Genomic DNA, 17,513 nt, shown 5'->3' with positions numbered 1-17,513 from the left:
CCCAAGTTGATAGGGTTGTTAAGAAGGCATACGGTGTGTTCGCTTTTATTGGTGGAGGGATTTAGTTTCAGAACTATGAGATCATGCAGCAGCCGTACAAGACTCTGGTGCGGCCACATTTGGAGTACTGCGTACAGTTCTGATCACTGTATTATAGGAAGGATGTTGAAGCTTTGAAAAGGGTTCAGAGAAAATTTACTCGGATGTTGCCTGGTATGGAGGGAAGGTCTTACGAGGAAAGACTGAGGGACTTGAGGCTGTTTTCGTTAGAGAGAAGAAAGTTGAGAGGCGACTTAATTGAGACATATAAGATAATCAGAGGGTTAGATAGGGTGGACAGTGAGAGCCTTTTTTCTCAGATGGTGATAGCTAGCGCAAGGGGACATAGCTTTAAATTGAGGGGTGATAGATATAGGACAGATGTCAGAGGTAGGTTTTTTACTCAGAGAGTAGTAGGGGTGTGGAATGCACTACCTACAACAGTAGTAGACTTGCCAACTTTAAGGGTATTTAAATGGTCATTGAATAGGCATTTGGATGAGAATTGAATAGTGTAGGTTAGATGAGCTTCAGATTGGTTCCACAGGTGGGCGCAACATCAAGGGCTGAAGGGCCTGTACTGTGCTGTAATTTTCTATGTTCTAAATTCTTGATTCAACAGAAAGCTTCACTGTGAAGGATTGCCAGCCTGCTGATTCCTCTGACCATCTCTACCTTGTACAGCTTTCAAGTTAGCAAATTATTTTCTTTTCAGTCTATTGAATGTGATTATTTTTCACCCTATCTTTAAGAATATTAAATATAGATTTGGAGGCTTTCTTGCATCTAGCGATGCATGAGGCAGAGAAAAGCTTACATTGCTTTCCATGGCTATAGTTTTTCCCTGAAACATGTCTCCAGCCCATTGCTTGCGTGGGACTACTCTGCATCAAACATAGCTGACCAGAAAACTCTGCTGTTTTTAACCAGCTGCCAGAGATTTATTGGATGGATTACCAGGTTTATAAACAATGTGTTTGGCTGTGTTCTGGGGCCATCCAGTCCTGAACCCAGAGCTTCATGCTCAGAGTCATGGATATTACCCACTGGAGCACAAGACCTCCCTCTTAAGCTATTGCATTTACTTCACTTACAATTGGTTTGTGTGTAAAACTTACACAACATCTATAAACCTTCAAGTGAAACTTTTATATTTGATCATTTTATAAATGCTATGACTTTGTCTTATAACACTATATATTTTGTTTTAACTCAGTGCTCTTGTAATCAATATTAATGACATAGAGGAACCATGCTTTACCTAAATTTGCTGACAATAGACAAAGACGCAGAAAAGCAAGTTATGGGCCAAATTCCTTCAGAAATCAATTCAGTGTCAATTCCAGGGAGTTTATGGAGGGTTTCTCTCCACTGGTGAATTTTCTCACAAATATTATGGTGCTCACTTCATGATGTATGCAGCCTGCCACTCTGGTGCTGCATTCATGCTGTCGTACATTCACCAGCAGTGAATTACTCACCACTGCTAAGACCTGATAGGATTTCCAGTGCCAGCGCATGTTTAAAGCCAAGCTGTGCACCAGATCAAGCACTACCAATCATAAACTGCCCTTCACAGAATGGGTTGTGGGAGGGAAATGAAAAAGAAAATTTTTCTCAGGGCACGGAGGTGGCATGGGTGATGCTTCACCACAAATACAAACTCATGTTCATAATTGTATTTCTATATTACATGACTAAACATCCAATCCACATTTATTGTAATTCCAGATCCAGCTACAGGTTATTTGTCCTTAGCAGGATACAATGCCAGAAGCCTATCTGGAGGAATGTTTATCTTTCTCTCTTATCTAGCCGAACATTGTTCAATGTGGGAACATCACATGCTGGAAAGTCTTTAAAGGGTTGAAAACATTCACATTTTATTCAACACAAGCAAGCAAACAACGAACAAACAATGCCACTTATCTTTCAATCAACAGCAAATTTACAGTCAATGAATGATCTCTACACCCAGCTCAGATTTATTGGAACCTGTTCAGTTTGTTGCACCTAATACTTGTAAAGATGATATTCTTCCCACTCGATATCCTCATCTCCCAGCTCTTTCAGTGTCCAAAACATTCCCTTTCCCTGCTACAGTTTGTGCAAGCTTTAGCACACTAGGATTACACCCCACCAACATCCCACCTCCCCCATTCTAAACATTTGTAACCTCGCCTTCAGCAGATCTATCATTTGCTTCACCATGGTCATGGTTTAAGAATAGGCTGCAATATAACTACACTTGACCTTCATCTAAGAGTTGTGAAGCAATTAAAAAGCTTTGAGATGCAACCTGCTCTGAACCTTTATATGGATGTCTTCCCCTGTGGGTATAGTGGCCTGGTAGCTGCAATGCAATGCAGTGCAAGGTATGAATGTGCCCTAAAGTGTAGCATTGAAATGAAAAACTGTACTATAAGTGATTGGAGATATGCCACAATGATGTGGTGAAGTTGATGCACGTCTGATGCCAACCTCTGCAAATAAGACTGATCGCTGCCCATGGGGCATATCCTGAGATGCTGAGGACTGCTGGCCAAGGTGGAACTCCAGAGGAGAAAGGGGCAAGCTGGAGCCTCCACGTACTCACTGACTTTCATGTCAGGAATTGTCACTGTTTTGTTTCTCTCTGGGACTGGGACAACAGGAAATTACATATAAATGAGACAGGGTTAGGTACCAGTGAGATGTAAATATTGTACATGAACATCGGCCTTCCACCAACTAATAGTAAGACTCGCCTTTCATCTGGGTGGGCGATCTGACCTTTTTCTCCTCGACATCAAGAATTTCGTTTTTCCAATCTTACCATATTTCTCCAACTGACTAGTCATTGCCCAAGTTGCTCAGGGTGTCGGAACATTTAGCCTAAAAAAGCTGTATAGAGATATAGATAATTAAAAGAGTGGGGAGAATATTGGCAGATGGAGTATAATGTGGAGGTTATCCACTTTGGCAAGAGAAAAGAGAAAAATGTAATATTTTTAAAATGCAGAGTGACTGTAGAATGCTGTGGTACAGAGGGGTTTGGGTGTTTTTGTACATCAATCACAATAAGTTAACATGCAGAACTGCAATTAATTAGGGTGGAAACGGAAATGCTGGCCTTTATTGAAAGGAGTAGCAAAGCAGGGAAGTCTTGCTTCATCTGTATAGGGTATTGGTGAGATTGTATTTATATTATGTACAATTTTGGTCTCTTTACCTGAGGAGGGATATACTTGTACTAAAAGCTGTTCATGAATGTCAGTCTTTGGTAGAGTGCATGTGACAGGATCAATGGTGAGAGGATATTTCCCCTCATAAGGGACATTAGAACTAGGGTGTACATTTTAAAAGTAAGATATCTCCAACTTAAGATGGAGATAAGGAATAATTTCTTCTCTCAGTGCATTGTCAGTCTCTGGAATTCTTTGCCTCAGAGTATTTATCATGAAATACATTTAACACTAAGATAATTATATTTTTGATCTATCAGAGAATCACATTTTGGGAAAGCAAATCTTAGCAGGACTTATACACTTAATGGTAAGGTCCTAGGGAGTGTTGCTGAACAAAGAGACCTTAGAGTGCAGATTCATAGCTCCTTAAAAGTGGAGTCGCAGGTAGATAGGATAGTGAAGAAGGCGTTTGGTATGCTTTCTTTTATTGGTCAGAGTATTGAGTATAGGAGTTGGGAGGTCATCTTGCGAATATACAGGACATTGGTTAGGCCATTGTTAGAATATTGCGTGCAATTCTGGTCTCCTTCTTATCGGAAAGATGTTGTGAAATATGAAAGGGTTCAGAAAAGATTTACAAGGATGTTGCCAGGGTTGGAGGATTTGAGCTGTAGGGAGAGGTTGAATAGGCTAGGGTTGTTTTCCCTGGAGCGTCGGAGGCTGAGGGGTGACCTTATAGAGGTTTACAAAATTATGAGGGGCATGGATAGGATAAATAGACAAAGTCTTTTCCCTGGGGTCGGGGAGTCCAGAACTAGAGGGCATTGGTTTACGGTGAGAGGGGAAAGACATAAAAGAGACCAGAGGGTGGTACATGTATGGAATGAGCTGCCAAACGATGTGATGGAGGCTGGTACAATTGCAACATTTAAGAGGCAATTGGATGGGTATACGAATAGGAAGGGTTTGGAGGGATATGGGCCGGATGCTGGCTGGTGGGATTAGTTTGGGTTGGGATATCTGATTGGCATGGACGGGTTGGACCGAAGGGTCTGTTTCCATGCTGTATATCTCTATGACTCTATGACTCTAAGGGTACTGGAGATGGACAAGACAGTGGGGTTAAAGCCCATGATTGTATTAAATACAGGTTCCATGTGCCATATGGTCTACTGCTCTGATCTCTTCTTTCTTGAGGGGCATTGAATATATTCAAGACTGATGTCAGGGAGAGATGTCAAACAGGAGTTTGGGCGGCATGGTGGCACAGTGGTTAGCACTGTTGCCTCACAGCACCAGAGACCCGGGTTCAATTCCCGCCTCAGGCGACTGACTGTGTGGAGTTTGCACATTCTCCCTGTGTCTCCTTGGGTTTCCTCCGGGTGCTCCGGTTTCCTCCCACAGTCCAAAAATGTGCAGGTTAGGTAAATTGGCCATGCTAAATTGCCTGTAGCGGTAGGTGAAGGGGTGAAATGTAGGGGAATGGGTCTGGGTGAGTTGCGCTTCGGCGGGGTCGGTGTGGGCTTGTTGGGCCGAACAGCCTGTTTCCACACTGTAAGTAATCTAATCTCAAAGGAGTCTTGAGTTCTGTGTTCAGTATCACAAATCAATCCTTGTTCACAGCTCCTTTACCACACGTGTGGGAAAGACCAGAGACCGATCCAAATCTGGTATTCACATGGGGCCCTATAGCCCTTTTAATTACAGCTCAGATCAGATGAGACGTTAGTGACACTCTACCTTTCCCAGTAAAGTGCAGGATATTTATACCCTTCTCGTTATTGTAATTACATGCAACTTTGATGTCATTGCTCCAACACCCTAATCTATACATCCAATTCTGGTAATACCCGATCAATGATGGACACAGCTATGGACCCCTAGGTTCTCCTATGATCTCTTGATGTTTATCATATAGCTTTCTCACTAGTCCTTAGGATCTTCTAATGCATCCCATTACATTACATTCCAATCTTTGCAGTTGTTATAGGAGATACAATAAGATGCTAATTCCTACTAATTGCTGTAAAATTCGTAATATCAGTTTACATGCTTACACCTAATATTAGAATTCTTTCACCAATGAGTTGTGAGAAGCTTTTTTCTCATCTGACCTTGAAATGTCAAACAAAAACTGCCCCTCTATCTTGTAGCTGCAATTATAACTCCTTCTATTCACATGCTATAAGCATGTTTTAACAGGAGGTTGCTTCTAGGAAGAAATTTACTCTCTCCACTCAAAATATTTCTACACTAACTATGTTACTTAGTAAGACAGCATCTATTCAAATTCCATTAATAAGACTAAAACTCAATCACTTTCCCAGCTCAAGGATCTTGTTTTGAATTCTAAAGTTTGACAAGATGTCTCTGTCTTTCCTGCCCTTTGATCCTTGCACATAAAAATTTACACGAGCTGTCTCCATCATTATCTGGGTTTGCTAATTTAGGTTGAGAAACTTACATTGTTTATTCACTCAATTTCAAACTGGTGCCTTTTAGAAGTGATCTGGCTACTCATTTGTTGTTCAGTCAATGGAATGGGTGCTCCTCTCCAGTATCTAAGGCCTTGGTTTAAAGGAATTCAGCCAAATCTCTTAATGTTAGGTGTAGATTGCATTTCTTTATTTCTCAATATTCAATTACCTAAAGACTCTCCATTATTGTGGGATCACACTTTTCTTTTAATTCTTGCGAAATTACAAACTTTGGGCTGTCTGTTATCACACTGCTAAGAGAAAGTGAGGACTGCAGATGCTGGAGATCAGAGCTGAAAATGTGTTGCTGGAAAAGCGCAGCAGGTCAGGCAGCATCCAAGGAGCAGGAGAATCGACATTTCGGGCATGAGCCCTTCTTCAGGAATGAGGAAAGTGTGCCAAGCGGGCTAAGATAAAAGGTAAGGAGGAGGGACTTGGGGGAGGGGCATTGGAAATGCGATCTTCTGGGCAGAGGAGATGACCTGGGGTATGCAGTGAGAGAGGGACTCACTGAAATCCTTGTAGAGGGAGGAAGAGAGCTTCTTCAAGGAAGGCATCCTTGCAAGAAGATTCGCAGTAGGTTAAAATCTGCTAGGAGAAACTGCGAATCCTCTTGCAAGGATGCCTTCCTTGAAGAAGCTCTCTTCCTCCCTCTACAAGGATTTCAGTGAGTCCCTCTCTCACTGAACCTCCTTCCACCTATCGCATTTCCAATGCCCCTCCCCCAAGTCCCTCCTCCCTACCTTTTATCTTAGCCTGTTGGACACACTTTCCTCATTCCTGAAGAAGGGCTCATGCCCGAAACGCGATTCTCCTGCTCTTTGGATGCTGCCTGACCTGCTGCGCTTTTCCAGCAACACATTTTCAGCTGTTATCACACTGCCTCTTACAGACATCTGCATCTGTGAGATTGTGCAGATCTTGCTGTATTTTAATTTGTAATATTTTTTGTTCTTGAAATAACTGCACAGAGGCCGGGTCCCGTCACCAAGTCACCCTCCACGTCCTCGTGCACAGTACACTGTTTGTGGCCAGTCAGCTCTGAGTCAATCCTCAGCTGAGGGCTTTCTAATCTCCTGGGTTTTTTTTATTTTATGAAACTATACAAAATACAAACAGTTGACAATAAACAGTTCACAAAAAAGCACTATTTACAGGGGAAGGGGCAGCAATATCAAACCCCAAGCCCCACATTTCAATTAAATAACAGGGAAATGAGGGTGAACCTCAAATCCCACCTTAAGTCATCAAAAAGGAAACAGTGACAAACACAGACAAGACAGTCCAATCAAGTTAAAAATAGTGCACATGACACAGGTCCCCCCCTCCCCCCGAGCAAGCCACCTGCCCCTCCCACCTTCTGGCTCCGAGGCAGCCCACCTCTCTGCCCCTTCTGGCTTTTGGTCCTTCCTGGCACACCTTCCAGCCACCTCAAGGACAGCCTATCCCGTTTCCCCATCCCACCCAGGACGACAGCGATCAGGCCAGCCTACCCACCTTCCCAGACCGCATCTCCGCACCTTCTGGCCGTCTCTAGGACAGCCCGCCCCGGTACCTTCCCGGGGTGACAGTGGTGATGACGGCCTACCTGCTTTCTGGTGCTCGGTCCGCCTCTACACATCATCTGACTCTTGCCCACCCTGACACACCATCCAGCCTGTGGACTGCCCTGATACACCCTCCGACTACCTCTAGGGCAGCCCATCCCTTTAGCTCCATGGGACGATGGTGCTCAGGGCAGCCCACACGCCTTCCAGCCCTCGGCCCATCCCCGACGCATCTTCTAGCTGTCGGTCCGCCCTGACACACCTTCTGGCCACCTCTAGGTCAGCCATCCCTCCCTTTCCTCAGGATGACTGTGCTCAGGACGGCCTACCCAACTTCTGGCACTCGGGAAGGCCTACTCACCTTCCAGTTTATGGATGACTTCTGACTCTCGGGGTGACAACGTTTGGGACAACCTATGAGCCTCCCGGCTCACAGAAAGGCCTGCCAGACCCACGGACACACAAGACATTGCAGTTGATAAAACAACAAGCAAAACAGCAGAGTCAATTACCCAAAATGGAATCCACTCTAAGTCCAATACCAGAACCAGAGTCTTCTCCAGTATACAGAGTCCATTACCAGAAATGAAGTCCACACCTGAAGGCAGTGTTCACTCCAGTATGCAGCATCCACTTTTGAATGCAGCAAATGTACACCCCACAGCAGACACATATGTAGTGTTCAGTCTCTACAGAGGCCTGGTCCACCCACAGAAGCCAAGGCCTACTCACAGAGGAACAGTTCATCTGGAAAGGTGCAGGTGACACACAGGGGCTCAGTCTGAACACCAAAAAGTGAAAACACATGTGAAAAAGAAAGTGCTGGTAGAAAAAAAAAACAAAGTGCAAGGGCTAAGCCCTGCCACAAAATCAGCATAGTCCTTTTCTCAAAATAATATACAAAAATGAGTCACACTCAGCTACAACCAGCCAGTGAAACATCAATTCCCTAATGAGAACCGAAATACAACAATAGCGCACTGACTGTGAAGATCAACCCATTCAGAAATCAGTCCTCAAGCAATACCAGTAATAAATTGGCTGTGTAGATCAGCCAGTGCAGGAATTAGGTCCCCAGAAACAAAACCAACAGCAGATAACACTGGCTGTGGCCAGCCAGCTCGGAGTCAGTCACCTGAGTTGAAGAGATTCTCATCTATCTCTTGGCTACTTTTGTTTTCTCTTTTCTCAGAGGCTATTCTAAATCTCCTGGTTATATTATTTTTCTCTTTTTTGAGGTTCTGCATCTCCTTTGTATATCTTTTTTATTCATATGCTGCCACCGGGAGGAAAAGAAACACCCGAGTAACTGGTGACAAGCAGTGTCCTTCTCAAAGGGAAATGCCTCAGTGATCAAAAAAGTGAAGGGGAGGACAGGGATTAAATCAAAATAGAATTCCCCTTTCTTTTCCTTTTTTTTAGAATTAGGATACTCTCTGAATCTCCTGTTTGTATTTTATTTTCTCTTTTCTCTTGTTTTGAGATTCTGCATCTCCTGGTTATACGGTTTTGTTCTTCAGAGAAGAGAAAGGAAGGCAAACTCCAATGGTTGTACTTTTTTCTTTTCTCTTTTTTTTCTAGAATGAGTTTGAGATTCTGCATCTCCTGGTTATTTTGGTCAGCCAAGACTCTCCTGATTGGTCTAGCTTAGCAATCCCAATCAAGAACCTCGTAGTTACCGAGGTCAACCTGGTCCCAATCACTACAGTTCTCTCTTTTACCGAAGATTTATCATATTCTCAAAGCTACCACTGTCCTAACTTACGATCTCACTCTAATGCAATTAAACCAGCTATTTCTGTTACAGCAATTAAAATTTTTTTCTACCATTTTATGCCAACTGAAAATCCACAGGCAGCCATTTTGTGCCTCCTCTGGTCATGAGCTGCCCCAAGAACTGAAATGGAAAGAGTTTTAAATTAAAAGGGAGTCAAGAGAGAGACAGGAAAACCAAAACCACCGATTAGCCATGATCTTACTGAATGATGGAGCAGGCTCAATGGTCACAAGGTCTGCTCCTGCTTCTAATTCTCATGTTTTGTAGGCAAGGACAGTTACTTAAAACCTACTTCAAATGGCTCTTAATTACATTTAGGTCTCAAAAATACAGATTTGCAAATTTATTACTGAATTGAGTTTATTTTGTTCTGACACTTCTTTATCGGTGTAATTGGGCATCTTCTACTTGAGTGGCGATGCATAATAGATAATTAATTCAATGTAGAATTCAACTCAACTGACCACCAATTACTGCAAAAGTGTCAGTGATATTTAACAATAATTACACTGACCAGATTATTTCAAGTAATTAGTCATGCATTATTTCTCAGTAAATTTAAAGCAATTAGATCTCAGTTAATAATCAGGGAGTGTAGGTATTATCAAACATCCATGGGACAGCAGACACTGAACACTGCATTCAGATAGTAACCTTCCTGCCCTCAGAATATCTTAATGTACTTTATAGACAATAAATTAATTTTGAAATATTGATGTGATGTAGCAAAGAGAGAACCTAAAAAGTGCCTGACAGTCTCCTGGTACTTTGTCCACTGGATGTAGGTGTTCTTAAACAGTTAATCAGTTTATACCATTCAGTTGATACTAAAATATCCATAAGACCATAAGACATAGGAGTAGAAGCAAGGCCATTCGGCCCATCGAGTCCACTCCGTCATTCAATCATGTCTAATGGGCACCTCAACTCCATTTACCCGCATTCTCCCCGTAGCCCTTAATTCCTTGTGACATCAAGAATTTATCAATCTCTGCCTTGAAGACATTTAGCATCCCGGCCTCCACTGCACTCTGCGGCAATGAATTCCACAGGCCCACCACTCTCTGGCTGAAGAAATGTCTCCGCATTTCTGTTCTGAATTTATCCCCTCTAATTCTAAGGTTGTGTCCACAGGTCCTAGTCTCCTCGCCTAACGGAAACAATTTCCTAGCATCCACCCTTTCCAAACCATGTATTATCTTTCTATTAGATCTCCCCTCAACCTTCTAAACTCCAATGAATACAATCCCACGATCCTCAGCCGTTTCTCATATGTTAGACCTACCATTCCAGGGATCATCCGTGTGAATCTCCGCTGGACACGCTCCAGTGCCAGTATATCCTTCCTGAGGTGTGTGGACCAAAATTGGACACAGTACTCCAAATGGGGCCTAACCAGAGCTTTATAAAGTCTCAGTAGCACAACGGTGCTTTTATATTCCAACCCTCTTGAGATAAATGACAACATTGCATTCGCTTTCTTAATCACGGACTCAACCTGCATGTTTAGTTTTAGAGAATCCTCGACTAGCACTCCCAGATCCCTTTGTACTTTGGCTTTATGAATTTTCTCACCATTTAGAAAGTAGTCCACGCTTGTATTCTTTTTCCAAAGTGCAAGACCTCGCATTTGCTCACATTGAATTCCATTAGCCATTTCCTGGACCACTCTCCCAAACTGTCTAGATCCTTCTGCAGCCTCCCCACTTCCTCAGTACTACCTGCCTGTCCACCTAACCTTGTATCATTGGCAAACTTTGCTAGAATGCACCTAGTTCCCTTCATCCAGATCATTAATATATAACGTGAACAGCTGCGGCCCCAACACTGAACCCTGCGGGACACCGCTTGTCACCAGCTGCCATTCTGAAAAAGAACCTTTTATCCCAACTCTCTGCCTTCTGTCAGACAGCCAATCCTCAATCTATACCAGTGGCTCACCTCGAACACCATGGGCCCTCACCTTACTCAGCAGCCTCCCGTGTGGCACCTTATCAAAGGCCTTTTGGAAGTCTAGATAGACCACATCCACTGGGTTTCCCTGGTCTGACCTACTTGTCACCTCTTCAAAGAATTCCAACAGATTTGTCAGGCACAACCTCCCCTTACGAAATCCATGTTGACTTGTTCTAATCCGACCCTGCTCTTACAAGAATTTAGAAACCTCATCCTTAATGATGGATTCTAGAATTTTACCAACAACCGAGGTTAGGCTAATTGGCCTATAATTTTCCATCTTTTGTCTTGATCCTTTCTTGAACAAGGGGGTCACAACAGCGATCTTCCAATCATCCAGGACTTTCCCTGACTCCAGTGACTTTTGAAAGATCTCAACCAACACCTCCGCTATTTCCTCAGCCACCTCCCTCAGACCTCTAGGATGTAGCCCATCGGGGCCAGGAAATTTATCAATTTTAAGACCTTTTAGCTTTTCTAGCACTTTCTGTTTTGTAATGGCAACCATACTCAACTCAGCCCCCTGACTCCCTTTAATTTTTGGGATATTACTCATGTCTTCCATTGTGAAGACTGACGCAAAGTACTTATTAAGTTCTCCAGCTATTTCCTTATCTCCCATCACTGGGCTTCCAGCATCAGTTTGAAGTGGCCCAATATCTACTTTTGCCTGTCATTTGTTTCTTATGTATTGAAAGAACTTTTACTATCATTTCTAATATTACTGGCTAGCCTACCTTCATATTTGATCTTCTCCTTCCTTATTTCTCTCTTTGTTATCCTCTGTTTGTTTTTGTTTTATCCTGAATGGTACAGGCTTTTAAAAAAAACTTTATCCAAATTTTAATTTCTGAAAAGTAAAATTGCAAATGTATAATCAAATAACAATGAATGTTACCTGAATAATTGCCATACCCATAATTAATTATTGGCCTCACTTTACAGTCTGTAGCTATCAAATAGATTAAACAATATTGCACTGGCAAGCAATACTGCAAATCTTAATGCATTATACTAGACAGATGGGATGAGTGTGTTTATCAATTCTATTCAGTAATGAATTCACTGTTCAGAATTGCTTAGCACCAGTGAATACTGCAGGAAGCTATTAATCTCAGCTGAGTTGAAGTAAAATTGCATTTGTAATTTCCTTTGGATTAAGTAACTCTCTTTGATGAAGGGGAATACAAAGCTTCAAAAAGTTTTTTTTTTCTATATACACACAGATAATAAAGGGAAACAACTACAAATTTCAGATTTGTAACCTCGATGTTCCCATTTGTAAAGACTAATATAGAAACCTAGAAAATAGGAGCAGGAGTCAGCCATTCGGCCCCTTGAGCCTGCTCTTCCATTCAATATGATCATGGCTGATCATCCAACTCAGTACCCTGTTCTTGCTTTCTCCTCATAACCTTCTGTCCTTATAGCCTTAAGAACTATAGCTACATTTTTCTTCAATGTTTTTAATGTTTTGTCCCGAATAGTTCCCATGGCAGAGAATTCCACAGACTCACCGCTCTCTGAGTAAGAAATCTTTCCTTATCTCAGTCTTAAAAGGCCTGTCCAATAGTCAGGAACATTGAAAATGCCAGTCCCTTTTTAGAACACTTTACTTCAGGATAATAATATTAATTGATGTCATTCAATGTTGTGTGAAAAAATATTTTGGCTGCGAAATTGGACAGGGCCTGTAAATGAGTGGAGGGACATCAATTATCCTCCAGCTGTATTGTCTCATGCAACCAACAAGGAAACTTTATGCTGCTTACTAAGTTAAATAATTGTCGTGTTAAGCCAGTACCTATTGTGTTTTGAATGGCTGTTGGGTGCAAATTCTTGAGAGGCTAAGATGCGTTAAAGTTAGCTTGCAATCATTAAAGCCAACTCACATTTCATAAAGGAGAACTGTGTTGTGCCTAGATCCAAATCCATTCAGTAACAGCAGGGTGGCACAAGTCCTGAAGAAGGGTTATACATGAAACATTGACTTCTCTACCTCCTGATGCTGCCTGGCTCGCTGTGTTCTTCCAGCCACCTGCCTGTCTATTTTGGATATAAGCTAGCATAGAGCAGACTCTAAGAATTTTTAGTGCTGTATTGCAGTGGGTGGCATTTCCATGGCGGTTAGTCAGGTATTTAGTCCCAAGCATGTGTGTGTAGTGCTGCAAAATATGTAATGACCCCTTAGAAATTGTCAAGACCAGAGTCTCTACAAATGCCACATTCCGTCAACTGCAGCACTGGGGGCAGGGCAGAAATTATGAACACCAGAGCTGTTCCTGGCCTCATCTCCTATCTCTTCTCCCAGACATGTTCCCACTCCAACCCAACCCCAGGAGTTCTGCCCCCATCTGAGCATAGTGGCCCTCTTCCTGCTCCCCCCATCCTAAGCTGAGTGGCTCCCAACCTCAGTACAAGCACAGCAGTCCAGTTCCCACCCCTGACCATTATCACTTCTGACCTGAGCACAGTGGTCCCATTCCTGCCCACAGCCCCTGTCCCAAGCACAGAGGCCCTGCCCCTGAACTTAGAACAACAGTACTCCTAGTCCTCTTATTGAGCATTGCAGAGTTCCTCCAGAGTGATCAAAGTGGCTCTGTAGGCATTCCAGTGGTCTTCTCTATCACATGTTAGATGGCAAGTTAGCTTTCCTTTTTTAGCATACTACCTACATATGCATTGATTTATGCATCAGAGTGATGAGCCCTGTTGTCAACAGATAACACTTGTTGCTAGTGGTCATCTCTGATTTCTTGCAGTGACTCCAAGCCAGATGGTACAGCAGGTCACTGCAGATTTAAGGAATTACAATTGCTGCCTGGATACGAGGCATTAACCTGAATGATTTGGTTGCACACCAGCTGAATGTTGAGGAGATGGAATGTCTTTTGGTTGTGTTACATCTCAGAGTTGACATGCATGCTCCACAAAACAATATGCATTCAGTCAATGGTGTCCTACACCATAGAGAAACCTATAACCTTTCTGAAACCATACGCTCAGACCACATGCTTCTCTTGGACATGAGAAAGTGAGATGTATTCTAATCTCTTGTAGTACAATCTTTCAATGATGTGCAGCAATGAAGGGTAAACCCCAAGGTGTAGCAAGCTGTACCTGGACCAACCTGGAAGAAGCCGAACACATCAAAGATCATGGTCACAGTCATTTTCACAGCCACTGACAATCTTTGGAGGTTACATTTGTGGCTGTTATGCATGGCAGACTGAAGTGAACACTGAATGAAGTGGTGATATCTGATGCACTGTTTCTTGTTGTGTTTCAGGTGGGCAAATCGTCCCTGAACACACTGAGTGGATAAGGCAACCTTTTGAGATCCTTTCTTTCATTGCTCCTGCTTCCCATTGCAGCAGACTTGAACATTCCACAGAGTGGATGTGAAGATTGTGGGTCGCCTTCATCCTGCACAAATTCACCTCTGGGGTGCTGAGGGTGGGGAGGTGGGGGAGACCCTTGTCATCTATGATACAGCAAGCAGCTGAAGAGCAGTGCTGTGAGGAGGAGGAAGATGAAGTGAGGAGGCACCCAACTCAGCTCTTGCTGCCTGGACGTTCATGAAGATTTCAGTGAAAACACTGAATCTAGCCTCAATTTCATGTTCAACAAGAGCCCTACAGCTTACTTTCCACCTGTCACAAAGCAAAAATAAAAGTCACTTTAAAATGTATTTGGATTAGTGAATCTTTTGATCCAGGGGAAAGAGTAATTCTATAGGTAGTTAATAAATGGCAGCTGGATGGTATACATATTGCAATGACTTCTTTTATAGATATTTGTTCAGAATCATTTTGGCCTGATGAGACTATATCATTGTTGGTCACAGAATACTTTTCCCTGTTCCTTGCTTCCAGAAATGTCTACAGATGGATCGTCTGTCTTGTGTGTGTCCTTTCCTGTGCAAAGGGTCAGTACGGAGTAGTTGCCCAAATTCCATCAATTTATTGAACTGTGCCAGGATACAGTATATGTACTCCTAAAACAGAACCAGTCATAGTGGAAATAGGGTCACCGATAATTTAAAGGATTGGTTAGCATATGGCAGTCTACATGTAAATATCAACTGCTGTTCCACATCAGGACCAACCACCTGGATAAAGATAATTAGGAGGAATCTTAATTTAAATTCATTAGACGCTAGATACTATAAACAGATCGATGTAAGCATAGTGTAGTTGAACCAGGGAAGTCTGTCATATTGAAATGATTTCAAAATTGATTAAGAAGTACTGAGCCTGATGATAGGGAACTGTATGAAATGAAAAAAAATGAATGTCTCATTTCTTCCAGAAATACAAAGCAATCAGCAGCTGGATTTCTTAAAGTACTTAAGGTAATGGCCTTCAACTATTGTGGTCTATTTTGTAGCAGGTTGGCTGTGCTAATTAGCACATTGAATAGTTATCTTTAAAGTTTGTCAGAATAATTTGTAAGAAAATTATTTTAATTACACTAACACTCAGCTGCATCTCTTTGAAATATTCCTGATTCATAGTCTGCCACACAGTTGGAAAGTTGAATTGATTTGAATACTGAATTTAACCAGTGTTTCAAATGTAACCATAAATTAATTAAAAATCCAGAGACCTCTTGAATTTAATAGAGGTAGAATAATGCTCGGATCTGCAGATTACTTCCATTTCTTTGTGACACAGAATATTTATTCTTTTAAAAAAGATTGATAAAATTTTGTTTTATGTGTGCAGCTGATGTGGTCTGTCTTGATGAGTAAATTTCTTCCTGTTGGTTTAATGTGGGTTGTTAGACAGAAGGCAGTGCACTTGCAATTTCATTAATAGTAAAGCCGACCTGAATGATAACATTGTCATTAAGAACCAATACTGTGATGCCAAATTTTTCTTATCACAAAGTGATCTCATCATTTATTTCAGATGCTGACTCTATGAGGAATGAACAATCGTATAAGACTGTTGTATTTTCCTTACCAGCCTTTGCAAACTATCAGAAATTCCTGAATGTAGGGTAAAGCACGAATATCATATTAGGATTCAGCGTATATATCATTATTCATGTTATATGGAATATTATGGTATTGGTTGATATTTCCAATGATTAAGTTAATCTACTAACATAACATGTAAAATATGATTTAAAGCAATGACACAAGCAGCAGTAATAATCTGCTTATCTATTCCTTTTTCCAAGCAAAAAGTGATTATAGACAAATGTCTACTGAGATAATTGACATCAAAGGAACATATAATCAGGAATATTTTTGCATCCCTCCCCCATTAACTACTCAGTTGAAACATGTTTTCATTTTATGTATTCCTCAATGCACAATTGCCAGCAGTTGGAATACCCCAGGGTGTGAGAAATCTCCACCATTAGTGTGGTAATGTAATGACTACATTTTCCTCAGCTCTTCTGGAACTAGACCTTTGGCCTTCCTATGTGGCTATGATGGCTTAACATAATTTATGAAACCCATGTCATTAAATTATTGACAGTAGCTGCCAGTTCCTGAAAAACATAGCTTGAGAAGATCTTTACTTGTCACTACACTATGCAGCAGACTGAAGGAGCAATGTGAATCAACTAGAGATTATTAATTACACATATTTAATTTAATCTTTGATAACATTTTGAATATATATATATATATATATATCCAACATTATGATCCCGTAGTTTCTACTTCAAATGCCTCCTTGAAGAAAAATGTTTTGTGGATATTTAAATCTCTGGTACTTCCTGATGGCAATGTTCTTCCAATTGCCTGTTAATTGATGTAATTACGATCTGAGTTTATTATTTTAATATTAAATGTCGGTGTCAATTTGTTCAATGATTATATTGTGTTTATTGTGTCATGTCAATCAAGTGTTTCTTTCACAATCTCTAACGACTTAACAACAAAATGTAGGTTGATATTTAAGTGCAATGTAAAGGCAGTGCACCATCTTTTGGAATGAGATCCAATTAAGTGAAACTCGTGCCTGCTGTTTCAGGTGGATGTAAGCAGTTCTAAGGTAAAGAAGAACAAGAGAGGTATACTAGTTAATACATTCCCTTAATCAACATCAATAAACTACAAAAACTGGACATTAATCTTGTTGCTACTTGTGAGAAATTTAGCTCTCAAATTGACTGCTGTGTTTCCCTATCTTTCAATGGTGGCTACATATCAAGAAGTATTTCATAGGTTCAGATGTCCTGAAGCTGCGAAAGGTGCTACACAAATGCAAGTTATTTCTTCTTTTGTTTGTGACAAGTGTTTGAGACTTTTTATTCACCACTGGATGTGGATGTTACTGTCAATTGGCATTTATTACCCGTGTTTAATTGCCATTAATAAATTGGTGGAGAGCTGACTTAATGGTAGGACAGGGCTCAGGGCAGTCAAAGTCAATCTCACTGGTGAGGAATCACATATAGGCCAGACCAGGTAAAGAAAATTTCTTTCTGTAAGTGACATTAGCCATTAAGCTTTCACGCCAATCTGACAGTTTTATGGCATTGGCTTGGCAGTTGTCAAAAGAATCATAGGTGATGACCAGACTTAAGC

The 17,513-nt window shown here is 41.5% G+C and overlaps 1 long non-coding RNA gene across 1 annotated transcript in view; it reads left to right on the top strand.

The window, feature by feature from the left end:
• The window catches only part of LOC148152103 (uncharacterized), a 46,610-nt gene extending 30,021 nt beyond the window's left edge, over positions 1-16,589 (top strand). The window contains exons 3-4 of the long non-coding RNA XR_015757715.1: positions 15,275-15,317; positions 15,877-16,589. This is a non-coding gene — a long non-coding RNA (uncharacterized LOC148152103). The remainder of the gene's footprint in view (positions 1-15,274; positions 15,318-15,876) is intronic.
• The last annotated feature ends 924 nt before the right edge of the window (positions 16,590-17,513 follow it).

Source organism: Chiloscyllium plagiosum, unplaced genomic scaffold, assembly GCF_037043375.1.
Source record: "Chiloscyllium plagiosum isolate Xiang-an unplaced genomic scaffold, Cpla_swu_hap1 HiC_scaffold_1, whole genome shotgun sequence".
Taxonomy (NCBI): domain Eukaryota; kingdom Metazoa; phylum Chordata; class Chondrichthyes; order Orectolobiformes; family Hemiscylliidae; genus Chiloscyllium; species Chiloscyllium plagiosum.
Note: the sequence above shows the minus strand (reverse complement) of the source record. Positions and strands in the feature narration are given on the sequence as shown.